The sequence below is a fragment of the Ambystoma mexicanum genome, chromosome 5p, assembly GCF_040938575.1.
Source record: "Ambystoma mexicanum isolate Mex_15411 chromosome 5p, UKY_AmexF1_1, whole genome shotgun sequence".
In the NCBI taxonomy this organism is placed as follows: Eukaryota; Metazoa; Chordata; class Amphibia; order Caudata; family Ambystomatidae; genus Ambystoma; species Ambystoma mexicanum.
This window is the reverse complement of record NC_090930.1, coordinates 489,327,121-489,341,681: the sequence shown is the minus strand read 5'-3', so window position 1 is coordinate 489,341,681 and position 14,561 is coordinate 489,327,121.

Genomic DNA, 14,561 nt, shown 5'->3' with positions numbered 1-14,561 from the left:
ACCAGTCAAGCTGCACCCACCAGCAGTCAGTCACTAGAGATATTCTTGCAAAAGCCCAACTAAACAACTGTTGTGTATGTTATTTAAAGTTTGAGGTGATATTCAATTGCATTTAATTTTTTTATTTATTTATATGGTGCTGAAGCCCGCATGGATGATAGCACACAATGGGCCTCATTCCGAGTATGGCGGTAAGGGGTAGCGGCCACCGGTAACGAGACCGGTGGCGGTATGTCAGAAAACGCTTCAGGTCTTGTGGTACCCCCCCAGTTACTCTGTCCTCTCGTAGACAGAAGCGCTTCTCGCTATCGAATGACGGACAGGGGGCGGAGTTGGGTTCTCCACGCGTTGGTCGGTGCAGACGTGTTCGTCGGAAACTGCGTTTCCGACGCTTTGTGTGGAAGATGCCTTGGAGGTTACGTCAGTGGGTGCGTCGTCTCCCACCTGATAGTGCACGTACTGGGTCACGTGACCGTCTTGTTGCCGGTAGTTTGGGTACTTAACTATCCGGCGCCATTTACTCGCTGCTTCTGATCGCTTCTTGACAGTGGCTTACCTCTTGCTTGGATTTTGGTGTTTTTTGACCTTGGATTACGTCTTTGGATACGCTCTTGGATTGCCCTTACTTTGTCTTGGAATATTGGCCTCGGATTGTTTTTTGGATATTCTTGCCTAGTGATTTTGGTTGAGTAGAGTTTGGATCTGGGAGGTTGGGAGACCTCTTGCCTTTTTCCTATTGTTCCTTCCTCTTCCCTTTCCTCTGTTATCCTGTCCTTCCTCCCTGGGTGGTCTTAAGCGTCCTCGTGCCGGCGGGAATAGGCTTGGTGCTGGACTAGAGACTTCCTGAGCACCCCTTAGGCGTCCTCGTGCCGGCGGGAATAGGCTGGGTGCTGGACTAAAGACTGCCTCTGCACCTTGGGCTTCTTTGTGCCGTCTGGACCGGTGGCGGAGAGACTTCACACGGTTTGCAGCGGAAGACTGGAAGGGGATTCATCAGAAGCGACAACCTCTAGAGAACCAGGGTAAGAAACCTTACCTTCCTTACCATTCTCTGTATCTTGCTATCTGGTACTTATTGCATTTTCTCTTTCTTATGGTCGCCAGAATCCAACAGTCTAGAGGATATTCTTGTATGAAACACTTCTGGTTCAAACCCGTATCATGCAGGTTAGTCTGATTGATAATTGTTATCCTTAACCAAGAGAGGGCATATTTGGTTGTTAATCAGTTGTAATATTCTGCAGTTGTTGGAAGGTAACTGGATGTCCCATCTGTCGTGAAGCTTGAGGTTCGCACAACTCTCCCGATGCCAACGACTCTACATCATCATCTTCCGATCAATTAGTCTCTCAGTCTGTCCTTTTGTACCCCTGAGAGACACATTGATAGGAAGAAATATTTTCTTCACGACGGGTCAACAAGGAGCCGTGCTTAAGGATATCTGACAGAATCAGAAGCCCTTATCATGGATGTTGCTAATGACCCGTTGGCCGTTATGGTGCAATTAGTGGCCGACCTACGTGCCGATATGACGGCAGCTCAGGCTGATACCCATCGACGCATTGACGAAATGCAGGCTGGTATCAGGGAAGTGGTTACAGGATCACTGTCTTTGGCCTCCGCTTCTGCTCCAGGTCAGGCAGGGTCTTCAGCCAGACCAGATTCTATGCATGTTTATATGGCCGCTCAGTTCCCGCTTGCTCCCCCTGAAAGGTTTACTGGAGATCCTAAATCCTTTCGGACCTTTATTAACCAATGTAGATTACATTCCTTGTGTCGGCCTACCTCGTTTCCCGATGCAACTACGAAAGCGGCCTTTGTGTTATCGAATCTTGGAGGTATGGCCGCTGTTTGGGCGAATCCTTTGTTGGAGCAGGGCAGTCCACTATTGTTTGATTGTGATGCATTGATTAGTGCTATGACCAGGGTATTTGATACTCGTTATAAAACTCAGGCCACTGATCTGGAATTGTTAAATCTCCGTCAGGGGGATGCTTCTTTATTGTCTTACTTGGCTAAGTTTAACCAGTTGGTTGCTGAAACCGGTTGGCCGGAAGATAAGAAGGCAGCCTTATTCTATAAAGGGTTGTCTGACTCTTTGAAGGATACTATAGCCACGGTTCCGGTGGTTCCTACGTCCTTTCCCGATTTCTTGGACTTAGTACTCCAGATTGATGCCCGACGGGCCGAAAGAAAAGGGGAGAGGAGAGTAAACCCGGTTAATCCTACCGTTTCCTCAGTTCCTGTTTCTGGTGTTGATGAACCTATGCAAATTGGGGCAGTTAGGGGCCCGTTATCAACTGAGGAAAGAGAAAATCGCAGACGGAATAATTTGTGCTTTTATTGCGGTTCCGCGAATCATCTACTTAGTGCTTGTCCAAAAAGACCCCGCAAGTCGGGAAACGCCAAAGCCCGGCAGTAGAAGGAACCCCTACGCCGAGCTCTCCCATGCAGGGTTCCTTGTTGTCTATGCCCTTTTATGTAGACATTTCTCTAAGTTATGATCAGGTCGCGCCATGGAGTTCTGAAGCTGTCCTTGACTCAGGGGCTACTGGTAACTACATTGATGCCCAATATGTTCTGAAGTGGGGTATTCCCCTTTTGCCAAAGAATGTCCCAGAGGTGGTGAATGCCGTTGACGGTTCTACCTTTCTGTCTGGGCTTGTTACAGAACATACCATACCTTTGCAGTTAACTATTGGGGTTGAGCATTCAGAAACCATCACGTTTGATGTCATTATGGCACCCCAATACAAACTGATTCTGGGTTTACCGTGGCTTAAGCTCCACAATCCGGTCATTAACTGGGGGACCGGGGCTATTACCTTCAGCTCTCAGCAATGTCTTCAGTCATGCAATCCAGCAGGGTCTATGTCTGCAGCTCCTAGTCGGGCTTTGTTGGATTCTGTGGTTACTATTGGAGCAGTTGCTAGCATCGTATTGCCTGTCGAGTACACAAGTTATAAGGATCTTTTTGATAAAGGGAAAGCTGAGAGTTTGCCACCACATCGGCCATACGATTGTCCGATCGATCTCAAACCAAATGCTAAGGTACCATCAGGACGCATTTATTCCCTTACCCAAAAAGAAGATGTCGTTCTTAAAGAATATCTGGATAAAGCCTTAGAGTTGGGTTTTATTCGACCATCCCATTCTCCATTTGCTTCTCCATTGTTCTTTGTACCCAAGAAGGAGGGTGAATTAAGACCTTGTATTGACTACCGAGAGCTAAATGCAGGTACTATTCGAAATCAGTACCCGATTCCCTTAATATCGGTCTTATTAGATCAGTTAGGGTCTTCAGAATTCTTTACCAAATTGGACCTAAGGGGAGCTTACAACTTAGTCAGGATTCGTCGTGGGGATGAATGGAAAACCGCCTTCAAGACCAGATATGGCTTATTCGAGTATTTGGTAATGCCATTCGGGCTATGTAATGCTCCGGCCACTTTTCAGAATTTCATCAATGATGTTCTTCGAGACATGATCGACAGGTTCGTTATCGTTTACCTAGATGACATACTCGTCTACTCCCCATCTATGGAATACCATGTGCGCCATGTTTCGGAAGTCTTACAACGCTTGCGTGATCATCATCTCTTTGTCAAGTTAGAAAAGTGTGTGTTCCATGCAACTCATGTCGAGTTCTTGGGATATGACATCACCAATAAGGGAGTGCAGATGAGTAGTAGTAAGGTTAAAGCCGTTTTGAACTGGCCGATACCTACTACCAGGAAGGAGTTGCAGTCGTTTTTGGGGTTTTCCAACTTCTACCGGCGTTTCATTAGACAGTTCTCCTCTATTTCTGCACCTCTCACCGAATTGACCAGCAGCAAGAAACCGTATTTGTGGAATGATAGCGCTCAAACTGCGTTTGATTTCTTAAAGGCTGCGTTCACTACTGCTCCTGTCTTGTTGCATCCTAATGCCGAATATCCTTTCTTTGTCGAAGCAGATGCCTCTGATGTTGCGGTAGGAGCTATTTTGTCTCAGTCTTGCGCTGATACTGGGGATCTACATCCAGTCGCTTATCATTCACGCAAGTTAACGCCCTATGAGCGAAATTATACCGTCACTGAACGGGAATTGTTGGCTGTTAGGGACGCATTTACGGTCTGGCGACATCATCTTCTTGGTACAGAAGTACCAGTCCAGGTATATACTGATCACAGAAACTTGTTGGCCTTGCAGTCCTTGACTTGCACTACTGCGAGACATGCCCGCTGGCATGAGTTCTTTTCTATGTACAACTTTACGTTGACTTATCGCCCAGGTGTTCTACATTCCAAAGCTGACGCTCTGTCCAGAAGTTTTGGGGATTGTGTTTCACGTCCACAGGATGGGTCGTTGTTGTTACCAACACAAGTGGTTTGTAGTTGTATTTTACAGCCTCCTTTGAAGTCGACGCTCCAAACCTGGGTTGATAAAGGTCCTGCGGAATTGGCAGAATATAACATGGATGTTGTGCATGGTCTACCTTATGTCCAGGGTCGTGTCTTTATGCCTGATCAGGAGACCCGGTGTGCAGCTATTGCCTTGTGTCATGATGCTGCTATTGCCGCTCATCCGGGTTTACAGAAAACTCTCGAACTCCTCAAACGTTGGTGCTGGTGGCCCTCTATGCGAAGGGATGTCTCGCAATATATATCAACCTGCGCTATTTGTGCCCAATGTAAATCCCATTCTGCGAAACCTATGGGGTTGCTTCAGCCATTGCCAGTACCGGCGAGACCATGGGCTATGATTACGATGGATTTCGTAGTGGAGTTACCTTTGGTCGATGGTTTTGATACTGTATGGGTGGTGGTGGACAGTTTTTCGAAAATGTCTTTATTTGTCCCTTGCCAAGGTCTGCCTTCTGCTTCCAAGCTGGCTGAGTTGTTCTTACGACACGTCTTTCGGGTTTTTGGGTTGCCTGAGATCGTGGTTTCTGATAGGGGGTCCCAGTTTACGTCACGTTTTTGGAGGCATCTCATGTTCGCATTGGGTGTGGATGAACGTTGCTCCACAGCGTTCCATCCGCAGACGGATGGTCAAACTGAGCGTGTTAACGCTACAATGGAGCAGTACCTCAGGTGTCTCATCCTTCAATATCAAGAATCCTGGTTAGCTGTTCTTCCCTTAGCGGAATTTGCATATAATAATTCCAGCCATTCGTCTACGGGAACATCTCCATTCTTTGCCATATATGGGCTACATCCACGCACTCTACCTCTTGATTGGAAGCTTCCTGCAGATTGCCCGGCAGTGCAATCTTGCATTAAAGATCTGTCTCTGGTCCATGCCAGGGTTTCGGAACATCTAGTACAAGCCCAAGAGCAGGCCAAAAAATATGCTGATCGGAATCGCCGTCCTTCACCCGTTTACGTTCCAGGTTCGCGGGTATGGCTTTCCACGAAGAATCTACGTATTCCAGGGCGTCGGTGTCTAATACCACGTTTTGTCAGTCCCTATATTGTCAAGGATGTCTTGAGTCCATTGGTTGTCAGGTTAGACTTACCGTGTTCTTGGAAGATACATCCTGTTTTTCATGTATCCATGATTAAACCTTGTGTTGATTGTACCAGGATAGTTGCCCCTCCGTCTCCGGTATTGGTTCAAGGGGTGGAAGAATATGAAGTCAATGCTATTCTTGATTCTAAAGTTTCTCGTGGTACCAGATATTTCCTGGTGGACTGGAAAGGTTACGGTCCGGAAGATCGGACATGGGAACCAGAGAGAAATGTGCATGCCCCGTTGTTGGTCTCCCGGTTTCTGGCCTCTCGGGGGCATGGGGGTCCTTTGGGGGAGGATACTGTCAGAAAACGCTTCAGGTCTTGTGGTACCCCCCCAGTTACTCTGTCCTCTCGTAGACAGAAGCGCTTCTCGCTATCGAATGACGGACAGGGGGCGGAGTTGGGTTCTCCACGCGTTGGTCGGTGCAGACGTGTTCGTCGGAAACTGCGTTTCCGACGCTTTGTGTGGAAGATGCCTTGGAGGTTACGTCAGTGGGTGCGTCGTCTCCCACCTGATAGTGCACGTACTGGGTCACGTGACCGTCTTGTTGCCGGTAGTTTGGGTACTTAACTATCCGGCGCCATTTACTCGCTGCTTCTGATCGCTTCTTGACAGTGGCTTACCTCTTGCTTGGATTTTGGTGTTTTTTGACCTTGGATTACGTCTTTGGATACGCTCTTGGATTGCCCTTACTTTGTCTTGGAATATTGGCCTCGGATTGTTTTTTGGATATTCTTGCCTAGTGATTTTGGTTGAGTAGAGTTTGGATCTGGGAGGTTGGGAGACCTCTTGCCTTTTTCCTATTGTTCCTTCCTCTTCCCTTTCCTCTGTTATCCTGTCCTTCCTCCCTGGGTGGTCTTAAGCGTCCTCGTGCCGGCGGGAATAGGCTTGGTGCTGGACTAGAGACTTCCTGAGCACCCCTTAGGCGTCCTCGTGCCGGCGGGAATAGGCTGGGTGCTGGACTAAAGACTGCCTCTGCACCTTGGGCTTCTTTGTGCCGTCTGGACCGGTGGCGGAGAGACTTCACACGGTTTGCAGCGGAAGACTGGAAGGGGATTCATCAGAAGCGACAACCTCTAGAGAACCAGGGTAAGAAACCTTACCTTCCTTACCATTCTCTGTATCTTGCTATCTGGTACTTATTGCATTTTCTCTTTCTTATGGTCGCCAGAATCCAACAGTCTAGAGGATATTCTTGTATGAAACACTTCTGGTTCAAACCCGTATCATGCAGGTTAGTCTGATTGATAATTGTTATCCTTAACCAAGAGAGGGCATATTTGGTTGTTAATCAGTTGTAATATTCTGCAGTTGTTGGAAGGTAACTGGATGTCCCATCTGTCGTGAAGCTTGAGGTTCGCACAACTCTCCCGATGCCAACGACTCTACATCATCATCTTCCGATCAATTAGTCTCTCAGTCTGTCCTTTTGTACCCCTGAGAGACACATTGATAGGAAGAAATATTTTCTTCACGACGGGTCAACAAGGAGCCGTGCTTAAGGATATCTGACACGGTAATCCCTTACCCCCATACTCCGAGTTCCCTTTGCGCCCTCACCCTTAACGCCTGCTTTGAGCAGGTGTTAAAGTCGAGGGCGCAAAGGGGCCTCCAAGCCAATAACGGTGACCGTAATGAACGGTCACCGTTATTTGCATCTTCCCCATTCCCATTGAGCCCTATGGGGGCTCATTTGGGAATGGGGAAGAGCCTTGGTGAATGGGGAATTACCGCCCCGCCAACCTTGGAATGGGGCGGTAATTCCGCCATCCACCAAGGCGCTGCCGGTCCGGGTACGGCGTCAACCAAGGCGTTAATAGCGCCATTGGTTAGCGCCGTACTCGGAATGAGGCCCAATGACACACGGATACAAACAGAAACAACGGGATGATGGCTGGATCCGGAATTAGAAGTATCAATGGTCAAGGGTAGATTCACTTAAAGAGAGAGGTTTTTGATATGATGTATGGTATTTTATTTATAGCGCACCCATACACAAGTGTTTCAAGGCTAGCAGATGGTGGAACTTTCTTGTATTTCCTTCTTGCCTGAGGTCTAGGGGAATCGTATCTCCAGATTTCTGCTGAACAGATGGGGAAATACCTATCTAGGCCGTTTGTCTCTTTGAAACTGGGACAGTTGACCAGTGCCTGTTTCGAGGATCAGAGGGTTCTGCTGGCTCCTAGGGAGATACCAAGGTTATAAGGTAAGCTGGAGTTTTTCCATAAAGACGTCTGTGAACAAGGACCGCCACCTTGAAAGTACATGGGCCAGGAGACCAAGTCAGTGCAGAGCTTGTCTGCTAGAGGAGACATGTTCCTTCCTTGATATCCCTTTGATGACACGTACACTGTCGTTCTGAGTGATTTGGAGTTTTTGCACACATTTTTTGTTAGCGCCAATCAGGAGGCCATTGCAGTAATCAAGCCTTGATAGTATGATAGCCCAAGCAATGGATGTGCAGTTAGCCTCAGAGAGGAAAGGACGATGTTTTTTAACAAGCAGAGGTAGTAAGAGCCATTTCGGGAGACCTGATTGATATGTGTTGGCACTCAGGGATGAATCAAAATAGGTGCCTTTTTGACTTTTTCTAATACTGGAATTCTACAGTCTTGGATGGAAAAAGAATGGTAATCAGGCTTCAGTATGGCCCTTGCCTGTGGACAACCGAAAATTAGTAGTTCTGTGTTTCCTCCGTTTAAGCACATCCAGTTGCTGGTCATCCAGGATTCGACTGTACTATAAGTACGCCCGAGGTTAGCAGCATCAAGGTCGTAATCTCCATTTATCTACAAGACTAGCTGGGTGTCGTCAGCATAGTTGGTGAAAATGACCCCCATCTCCCCATGTAAGCAACAGAGATGCCTGATATATTGGCTGCACAGAATGGGTGACATGCGGGGTTGAGGAGGATTCTCCCCAGCAAACTCTGGATACCCGGTGCATCTAGAAGGACTAGACCCATTTCATAGTTTCCTGTGTGCAATTGCCAGTGTCTCCCATGATCTGCAGGAGGCGCTTATGGTCGAGGAGATCAAACACTGCCAGCAAATCCAGCAGGACCAGTATTCCAGTCCTTCTTGTATCCATGATCTCAAGTATGCAAGTCTGAAGGTCGATGAGGGCTGTTTTAGTGCTATGGGATGGCCTAAAGCCAGACTGTCTGTTATGCAGGATACCCATGTCTTCCACAAAGGTTTGGAGTTGAGACATAGCAATTTGTCCAAGATCTTCAGAAGAAAGTTTCAATTAGTAATGGATCTTAGATTGTTTGTGTCATTCAGGTCTAGCCCTGGTTTCCTAACCCTTGAAGTGACTGTGACAATTTGGATGATCTCAGGGGTTTGGTTGCTACAAAATGAGCAATTAACAAGTCTGGCAAGTAATGCCACAAACATTTCTTTATTGTCCAGAATCATTTTGGAGGGTTCATGTTTCCTGGCATTGAAGAAAAGGTATTAATGATGCCCAGTGTGGAGATGGATTTAAATTAAAATGTCTGTTGATTTTTAGAGTGTGATGGTAAAGGCAATGAAGATTTGACGGATGGGGTATTGCTAAGAACTGTTTTGATCTTGTCCCAGGCTTTCGATACCTTTGCTTCGAAAGCCAACTTTGCTCTTGTGCAGTCTTGGTTTGTTGGTGCGTAGGTACCAGTTGGTCCTTAGGCTTTTCTAACAGCTTCAGAATCACGAACAGTTTTTTTTCGAGTTATTTTTAGCCTCATTTATCTGCTTATTATAGAAGTCCTTTTTGGTTTCTGTGATAACAGAGTTGTAAGACTTCTTCAATTTTTTCCAACGGATTTTGTTGAAATCAGTAGGGCACATTAGCCAAAGAGATTCTGCTTTCCTTTTTTCTTCATTTAGTAGTCTTAGTTCTTCGGTTAACCTATATTCGGTGTCCGGGATTGTCTTTGATTGATTTGGAACTGAGTGGAGACAATCTATCTAACATGCCACCCAAGGTGGAGTTGTAAATAGTGACAAGGGTGTTGGGAGGTACAAGCTCAAGTGTGTTGGACATTATCTCCTTCATGCATGTCTGTAGATCAGCAGTCTGTACTTATTTAAAGTTGTGACTAATTACTTTATTCAGAGGTTTTTTCATTTTCGTGGGTCGGTGGGGCATTGGCAATTGAATGTGAAAATGTATCACAAAGTGGTCCGACCATATGCATGGTGTGGTATTTATTGATATTTACGGCCAAGTTTCTGTCAACGACCCAGTCCAGTATGTTACCCTTTGCAGTGGTGGGATCACTGTTGAAGACATGATAGTCAATATTGTTAAGGGTTGATTCTAGAGCGATGGCATTTTTGTCAATGGTGTTACAGCACCATTGATTTAGGTCAATTAGAAATAGATTGTCCCTATTAGGACCACTTAGGTCACCTAAAAGCTGGGCAATTTCCATGTTAAAGTTGGGCATCTCGGAAGGGGGGCGATAAACTGAAACAAAATTGACACAACTATGATGTGAGGGTGTCAATTTCAAGTGAAAGATTTTGCAGTCTTGGCATTGACTAGACACCTTGAAGAATTTGAGGTTATTTTATGCAATAAATGCTATACCCCTCCCATGTCCCTGCTCCTGGTTTTGACAAGTAATAGTGTATCCTTCGGGGGTTGCCAGGTTGAACAGTGGGCCACTGGCCTCAGTGTTCCAGTTTTCAGTGAAGCACAGCATGTCGTAGTCCATGTTGGTGATATAATTACGAATGTCGAGACCATGCTTGTTAAGGGATCTTCAAAAAAGCCAACTTAAGAGTCCCTGTTGCCATAGGATCAGAGGGGCTTCCCATATTTGCTTCATTATAATTATAATTGGGTATTTATAACACGCTTAATACCGAAGAGATTTCTAAGCATGGACCCGGGATTCAACCTGTGTTGCTCTGCCTCATCTTGCATCCAAGACGAGCACATTGCTACTGAGCTATACTACCTATGCTATTATGGAGTTTTAGGTCTCGGGAGGAGCTCTGACACTTTGGATGCTGGTTTCCACAGGGTCTCTAGTTAGGAGGCATGCAGCTTGGTCATCAGATCTTGGTATTTTAACATTTGTTAACTTACCAACTTGGGATGCTAAGGGGGTTGGTATTTGATTGTCATGATTTCCAAGGAAAGGGGTATCAATGGGAGTAGAGCCCTTATCATGTCCCTGGGTAATCGTGCAGGGGATAGTACTGGATTGCCTTTTTGAACTCTGCACCAGACCTTCTCATTTTTTCCCATAGTCTTCAATAATGTAGTGTTTGTCATTTTAATAAATGTTAATTGTTATTATTATTATTAATTTATTTGTTTTCGTTCATCAAGAACCTTTACAAAATATAATATGTGATATACAACATTAAAACAGTTAAAACACATATAATACATCAATACAAGGGTATATTTATATGCATATATTGGTGTACTTAGACAGGTGTACATACTCAGATACATATAGATACAGATACAGATTCCGCCATATACCTAACCATAACTTCACGATCTTCCTAGTCCAAGACCCAGATCTTCAAATCACAATTCCTACTAGCAAAGGGTAATATTTAGCTTTTATATTTAGCTTTTATATAGCGGGGCTCACACCAATAATGTAAGTAAGCAGCTAGAAAGCCATTGCACCAGACTATCTATTACGAACCTCTCACCATTGTCCATTTTTTGCAAACTAATACATATTACTGGTCTGGGTAAGATAGCATCCATTTTAAATAACCTGTGTTAAATGTTAATCGTTTTAAATGAGTCATCTGTCAGGCTCCTCCTGTGGTCAGATACAATAGTTCCAGCAGCCACTGACTTGCTCAGACTGTAAAATGGCAAGAGTCGCCTTAGGTAGTCTATGTAAACTCTCGCCAGTGGTGTCCTATAGCTGGATCCCTTACCAACCCTAATTTGCATATGATCACTTCCCCTTGCGTAATAGTAAGGCAGGCTGAAAACAATGTCCTGGAGGATTGTCTAAAGCAAATATGCCTAAGGTGCATAATAGATTTATTTATTGTGCATGCCTAAGGTGCATATACATCAAGTAAATTGTGTTTCAAAACGACCACAGGGCAACAGGGAGGGAACATGGGAATGAAAGCAAATATAACAATGAAAGAGAGGCTGACCTACTAGGCCTTGTGAGCATTAGGAACGTGCAAGTGCAGAGAGAGAGATAGAAGGGAACTAACTGCTCCATAACTGGGAGTCCTCCTGCCACTTTGCTGCACCCAAAAAAGAAGACACAGAGATATTACCCATTCCTTTAAAGCTGCCCCTATGTGCTGCAGGAGCCCTTTCACAAACCCAGTGGGAGTATGGTATGCATGGGAAGAATTCCCTTCGGATGGGGCCGATTTAGTAATTAGCACAGGATTAATTTTCATAAAGGTTCAGGGTAAAGGGGATACCTTCAACAGATATATGTTGCTGACCCAACGCCTTTGTGAAAAACACTTGCTTAACCCCACACAACCAGTGTTCACTATCTTTTTGACATTTGTTCAGGGCATTTTTGAACTCTGCCATTTCCATGCAGCTCTAGCTATTTGTAGAATCCGCCATAGAGCTGAATGATTGACAGGCCAGATTCTGACAGGCAGATGGGCTGAATCTGTGGTCCTGCCATAGCCAGCGATCTCATGAGGCTGCTGGATGACACCATCCTTGATGGTTGGTTCTATCAAATCCATCGGCGACGTTTAGCTCATTGATCACGCCATCTTCCATAAACATCTTCCATAACCAAGTCTATCAGTTCAGGAATAATTCATGCATCTTCGCCGTCCAACTCTTCCTTTTCCCTCCACTATTTAACGTGTGTGTATAGCTTTGCCACAGCTACTTCACACATGTAAGATGGAGCTCTCTACATGTGCAGATGGCACACACATCCTTCCTGAGTTAGATGTCACTGTCAGAAACACTAACTTTGCTCAGTGGACAGATGTAATAAGCACCAGGGACGTCATTTGAGGTCACCTGGGTCGCCGTTGCGACCCCTGAGGTTTTCCTTGCTACCCCTGCGGTCTGCTTTAGCACCCCTACAAAACCCTCAACCCCTTTTTTTTAAATGTAAGCTCCTGGGCTCTGACCAGCGTCCTGTGGCTCTTTGTTTTTGGAGTGGCAGGCATTCCCGTTCAGGCGGTTCCACAAATGTAACACTTTGAGCAGTGACCCTGAATAAGAAAGAGTAGGAATAACAAATTATTTATCTTTCTGAAATTCTGTACAATAATTGCTAGACTCATTAAAGGTTTATTTCAGGTACACTACAGGGGGTGAGTCACTGATTTAGTCTGTTCTTAAATACCTCAACTCAGGCTTTCATCCTCCTGAGGTCGATACGTGAGTACCAACACAGGCTGGGTGATATTGTATGCATAATTGTTCTATATAAAGCGCTTAAGCATAAGCGCTTTATAATAACATATCATTATCCTTTGGTCTTGGAGGTCTGCTTGCGTTGACAGTTATTTGACAATATGGGCCTATACACACAGTTATTAACAATACTTATGGTGGTCCATTCTTGTATGAAATGTATATCACATTATAGTGATACTGTAACCATAGTTTTCATTTTGTACTTAGGAACAATGCAATGTGACGCCACTTCCTGTTTTGTCAAGAGGTGAAAGGTCGTGTTCCATCGCTTCCCTTGATGTCACTTTGGGGAGGTGGTCAAATGACATCACTTCCTGTGATGTCAACTGAGGTCAAAGGTCCTGTGTTGTCACTTCCGCTAACCCTAGCATTTTGGTGAAATTCCGTCCCTGCACGTTGATGCATGCCATTTGATTGACATGTAATGAAACCGTCACATCAACCTATGGCTTGTGGCAGCTGAAATAAAGCCCTGCATTTTAAACTTTGGCCTGCATCCTTGGGACCCAGGCCTACTCTGGCAGAGTACATTTCTTTGTTCTGCAATATTCTATAACATAGCAGGTATAGCACAGATGAGTTCGGCCTGAGTCTACGCATCCACGTTAATAAGGACGTCAACCTCCTCTTCATAGCACAGAGCTCTCTGTTCAGGTGGAGGGTGGAGCACTATTCAGATGTGCCATATGCAGCCAGAACACTCTTTTTGCTCTGTGAGCTGGCACCAGTGCCACAGACAGACGCCTTATCCGCAGACGTGCTGAAAGAACTGCTAAATCCAGCAAATTACCTTTGCATCCTGTCGGTAATGCGTGCCTAAAAAGTAAAACAAAAGTAATGTGTTTCCTGTTACCAGCCTACATTCAAACCAAGTTACAATAACAACAGCAGCAATATCCTTTGAAGCCCGCGGGCACTGATGACTCACATATCGATTGCACATGGCCCGGGTGTGTATCATCCGCTATATTTAAAGATGCGGACGATACACATCAAGGATACAGCCATATATTGTCCCCATTCCCCGACCCACCATTATAGATCAGGGTAGACCTCAGTCCTGCACTTGTCCTTGCACTGCGATTAGTACTTCATTATTTATTTGTGTGTTTTTGAGCGGAAACAGTGCACACAGATATAGATGGGTCATGCTGTATTTTGAGACAGGCACGAGAGTGGAACATTATATGTGGACAGAGTGGGCACATGGACCATTGAGCACTGAGTGTCAGGTTGTAGGGTGCGTCCCTGGCATCCCCATTGCTAAATGAGCCTGTGCTTGCCACTGAGCTTGTATAGGTTGTGTTTGTTATTTAAGTGACTGTATTATTAGTATAAGTAAAACGTCGTGTAGATTCCAAGCGCTTTCAACTCAGAAAATGAGTGGTGATTAATGCAAAGTGCATAATGTGTGCAACTTAGAAGTGATGACAAATGTTGCCAACACGTGTTTCACTTCCTAGCACGTTTTCAAAGCAATTTATGAATGATGCAAAAATGGCAACACATACCTGGATCTCACATATGGACTATCTTACAGCCCATTGTTTGTAACATAAAAGTAATAACATAAACTAATGGTATTAAAGAAACAGGTTCTTACCGTGGCCAATGAAAACATACCTATGAGGCATGTAATGCAGCGCAGAGCCTAGTTTTACACAAATGCAATTATT